Below are 5,365 nucleotides of genomic sequence, written 5' to 3'. Positions count from 1 at the left end.
TTCTGAGAGGAGACGAAATCCAGGTCTCCTACTCCTCCGCCATCTTGCTCCGCCCCCCCGCCTTGTTCCTGATCTTAAGGGCATTCAGTCATTTATCATGAAGTATAATGTTAGTTGTGGTTTTTTGCAGAGGTTTGTGATCAAGTTGAGGAACTTCCTCCCTATTGCTATTTTTTGGGTTGTTTTTATCATAAGTAAGTGTTAAACTTTGTCAAATACTTTTTTACATCAATTAATAGGATCATATGATTTTTATTTTTTGTTAATATGGTGGATTACACTGATTTTTTGAATAATGAAGCAGGCTTACATCTCTGAAATAAAACCATTTGGTCATACTTTATGATTCTTTTCATATATTGCTGAGTACTATTTGCTAATATTTTGTTAGGGATTTTTGCATTTGTATTGCTGATGAATATTTTGTATCTGTAGTTTCCTTTTTTTTGTACTCTCTTTCTCTAGTTTTAGTGTCAGGGTAATACTAGCTTCATAAAATGAATTGGGAAATGTCCCCTCCTCTTCTGTTTTCTGAAAGAGATTGTATAAAATGTTTATTTATTTTTTAAGGTTTGATACAATTCTCCAGGGATACCATTTGGGCTTGGAGATTTTTCTTACTTTTTAAAAATTACTAAGTACATTTCTTTAACAGTTATAGAGCTGTTGGACCCCCAGCATTCTACAGATATAAAACATGATGATAACACTATTCAGCTGCAAATGTCTACCTTTCATGAGAAGGAAAGGACAACTCCAAGGTAGAGCTGTGAGCTCAGAGAATGGAGTCCTTAGCCAGAGAGGCCTTGAAACCTAATGAAATTTGCCCGGCTGGATTTCAAAATTGGTTGGGACTGGTAACTCCTTTCTTCCTTCCATATTTCTTTTTGAGTGGGAATGTCAACAATTTGCTATTTTATGCCTGTCCTTTTCAGGGAGAGGGACTTTCCCCAGGCTGGATCATAATAAAAGTCTTCCCATAACTGTTTAAATGACTTAGATGAAAGCATTTGGAAATTTGAGCTGATGAGAATTTGGACTTTGAGTTTATGCTGTAATGAATTGAGACTTTTGAGGACCTCAGGATGGGGTGAATACATTTTGCACATGGGATGGGCATGAATCTTCGGGAGCCAGAGGGCAGACTGCAGTAGGGCAGAACAGTTGCCCCTCAGAGAAGTCCACATCCTAATCCCCAGATCTTGTGAATATATTACCTAACATGGAAAAGGGACTTTACAGATGTGATTAAAGATCTTGAGATGGGGAGATTATCCTGGATTCCCTCGGTGGGCCCAATGTAACCACCAGGATCCTTGTAAGTGAGAAAGAGAACAGGAGAGTCAGTGCCAGAGTGATGCAATATGAGAAGGACCAGCACAGACATTCCTGACTTTGAAGATGAGGGATGGGCCACAAGCCAACAAATGAGGGCAGCCTCAAGAAGCTGGAAAAGGCCAGGACACAGATTTCCCACTGGAGCCTCCATAAAGTGACATAGCTGTGACTCTCCTTGATTTTGGCCCAGTGACACCCATTCTGGACTTCCAACCCCCAGAACTATAAGATAATAAATTTGATTTAAGGTACCAAGTTTGTGATAATTTGCCACAGTGGTAGCAAGAAATAAATGCAAGCCCATACACTGAGCTTTTAATTTTGAGGGCGGTAGTTTTCAGTTCTAAAATGCCCATTTGGTTCTTTTTTATATCTTCTGTTTCTTTGCTGAGGCTCTCTATTTTTTAAATTTGTTTCAAGCATGTTCACAGTTGCTTGTTGAAACATTTTTTTCACGGGCAGCTTTAAAATCTTTGTCGAGTAAGTTTTACATCTCTGCCAGCTCTGTGTTGGCATCTGTTGAAGGTCTTTTTTCATTCCCTTTGAGATCCTCCTGGTTTGGGGGATGATGAGTGACCTTTGATTGGAACGAGAACATTTTTGTATTGTGTTAGGAGGCTCTGGATTTTATTTACACCTACTCTTTTATCTCACCTCTGCTGATAGCATTCTGGCAGGGGAAATGGGGCTCCCACCTTATTGTTTTCAGGCAAAGGTAGAAGGCCAGGTTCGTCCAGGTTCACCACTTAGCCTCCTTTGACACTCAAGTGGTGGGGATAGGAAAGCTCCTTGTTGCTCTGGGTAGGGGAGGGGGGATGACACTCAAGTGGTGGAGAGAGGGAGGCACCCCTTTGAGGAATGGTAGTTATGCCTCATTACTGCTTGATAGGCTCCCCGTAAGAGGGGAGGTTAGGGCTGCCTACCAGTCATAGTGGATGAAAATCCGGGCTCTCTACTTGACTATCTCTGACACTACCCCAGTGGGGTGGTTGGGACACCTCATTGTAGCCTCACAACAGTGGAAATCAAGGGGGGTGGGGCCACAGACCTTTTTCTGAGTGTCTGGCTGGAGTAGAGCCATTATTGTCTAAATATTTTGTGTCTTGTTGGGCTGCCCTTTTTCTATCATTCTGTCATTCAGGCTTCACAAAGCAGGCTTTTCTTGGGGCTTTTGTTATCTGCACCTGTTATGAACACCAGCATTTCTAGATTACAGGCTTCTTTAATTCCAAGCCTGGGATACATGAGCCAAAAAGAAAATTCATGGAACTCACTATTGTTTCTCAGGTCCTGAGACTCCTGTTTAATCTGGCCTCTTTACTTTTTAGAGCCTTCTTTTTGCTTTACATACAATGTTCAAGGTTTTAATTGTACTTAGTGGGAGGAATAGAACAAAGTAAGTCTACTCCAGCTTTCTGGAAGTGAAAATCTCTCCTAATTTTTTTTTAAAGATTTTATGTATTTATTTGACAGAGAGAGACACAGCGAGAGAGGGAACACAAACAGGGGGAATGGGAGAGGGAGAAGCAGGCTTCCCGCCGAGGAGGGAGCCCGATGTGGGGCTCAATCCCAGGACCCTGGGATCATGACCTGAGCCAAAGGCAGACGCTTAACGACTGAGCCACCCAGGCGCCCCTCTCCTATTTTTTTAATGTTGGTACCTAGTTAAAAATAAAAGTAACACATTTTGGGAAGGGATGTTAAAGAAAAACAATGTATTTGGCCCAGGGCTGTCCGTTTGTTGATTTCTACCTTAAAGGAAAGAAACTGAAGGATTAGAAATGTTAACTTGTGTGTGTGTATGGATACCCATGGTGGTGAGATGTGGTGCGCAAAGGGAGGGATGAGAGAAAGAGAACTTTGGAGCTTGGGGTTCATGGAGGCAGGAAAGGCAGAGAAATCAGGCAGCTCTAAAACACAAACCATGGCAGGTCTCTGAAAGGAGAGCCCCTGGCTTCAGAGAGGACCTCCCAGCTTGAAAGTCCCTGTATTCAAGTTTGCTAGAGGTACCACTTTGGAATTTTTTCTTTAGTTACCAACTTAAAAGAATGTTTTTTTGGATTATAAAATTAATACAGTTTCATGTTGAAAAAACAGAAAACTCAGACAAGGAGAAAGAAGGACTTAATCCCCTCCCCCAACCCTTTATTCAGAAACAACTCTTAATATTTTGGTGTGTTTCCATCCAGTCTTTTGATCTGTCTATCCATCCATCTATATCAATAAAACTGTGGCTATTCTTTTTGTATATTTATAGCTATTTCCCTCCTTTCCTTTGTCATTGAATAATTTGGAAGCCAAGCTTTTGATAACTCTATTGTGTTCAGTTATTTAAAATTTGCAACATTTCTCCCATTGTTGAATGTTTTATTGTTTATCATTTCTCACTATTAGAAATAGTACTTTGATGAGAAAGCTTGGCCACATGTCCTATTAATTCCTAGAAGTGGCAAAACCTGAGCAACTTGACTTTTGCATCATCAACTTGTTCTCCCGAAAGACTACCAATTTCTATTTCCACCTCCAGGATTAGAAAATTCTTGCCTCGCTAAAGTCTTATAGGCAGTGAGTATTAGCATTTCAAAAATCTTTGCAAATTTAAAGGCAAAAAGGTCTCTTATTGCCATCTAATTTGCATTTATTTTATTCCTAATAAGTTTTAAACATCTCTTTTTTGCCTTTTAAAATTTTTTTCTGATAACTGCTTTTTGTTATTTGCCATTTTTCTTTTTCTATTGTACTTTTCTTCTAAATGGCTTGTCTGTTACATGTTACATGTATTACAAGGATATTTTTCTAGTGCATCATTGGCTTTTAATTTGTATATGATGATAATTGCCATAAAGCAGTTTTACAATTTCAAGTCTGTTATTCTTTTATTTTGATCCCTACCAAGGCTTTGTGCTTAGAAAGTTCTTCTCTACTGGTTCTATTTATCTATTGCTGTATAACTAAGGAGCGCAAAATTTAATGGCTTAAATTAAAGCCTTTCATTTCATAATTTTTGTAGGTTAGGAATTGGGCCGGCTCAGCTGGTGATTTTTCTGTTCCACCTGATGTTGACAGAAGTCATTCAGTGTTCATCTGCTGGCTGATTAAGAAAATTCAAGATGGTATCACTCACATTTCGGGAGCCTTGTGGGATGGCTGGAAGGCTGGGCTGAGCAGGGACTGTCCCCTGAATGCTTCCTTGTGACCTGCCCTACATGCATCTGTGGGGTACATGCAGCTCAGGGACTCTAAAAGTGAGTGTTCCAGCCAACAAAGTAAAAGCAATAAAGCCTCTTTTGACATAGTCTTGGATGTCAACTGCTCTAGCAAAGTAGTTTCAAGTGGGCTTCGTGGGAGAGGTATCGTATTATCTGTGGCCATATTTTAATATTGCTACTCTACCCTGATAAGTTGAAAGCAACTTACCTTTTCTTCTAGCTTGTTTATGCTTCTGCTGTTGCTTCTCCTTTTTCTTTCTTTTTATAAACTTAAAATCCTTAATCCCCCTAGAAAATGTTTTTATACACAATTTACAATGAGGTTCAAATTTGAATATTTCTCAGGGTGCCTGGGTGGCTCAGTTGGTTGGGCGTCTGACTCTTGGTTTCAGCTCGGCTCATGGTCTTAGGGGCGTAGGGGCGTGGGGTCGAGCCCCGAGTCGGGCTGTACCTCAGTGGGGAGTCAGCTTGGGGATTCTCTACCTCTGCTCCTACCCTCGCTCATATTCTCTAAAATAAATAAATCTTAACAAATTTTTTTAAAAAATACTTCTCCCTAATAGTAAATTATTTCATTATAACCTTTCTGGCATAAGCATCCCTTGACTGATAGCTAACTTTTATCGACACTAAGGCCTGTGTGAATATTTTGTTAGTGAAGGAAAAATACCCCTGACTTCTCTGGCACTCTTCTCCCTAAGATTAGAGTAGAACCTCCTCATTAAGTCCATCTTTTCAGTCTGAAAAGCACCAACCACACCACTGATGCTGGGCTGGCCAGCAAGCATCTTTCTGGAAAGTCTCTCTTAGCTGGAAGA

Source organism: Leptonychotes weddellii, chromosome 6 (assembly GCF_054177405.1).
Source record: "Leptonychotes weddellii isolate Sample4059 chromosome 6, ASM5417740v2, whole genome shotgun sequence".
Taxonomy (NCBI): Eukaryota; Metazoa; Chordata; class Mammalia; order Carnivora; family Phocidae; genus Leptonychotes; species Leptonychotes weddellii.
This window is presented reverse-complemented; position numbering follows the sequence as displayed.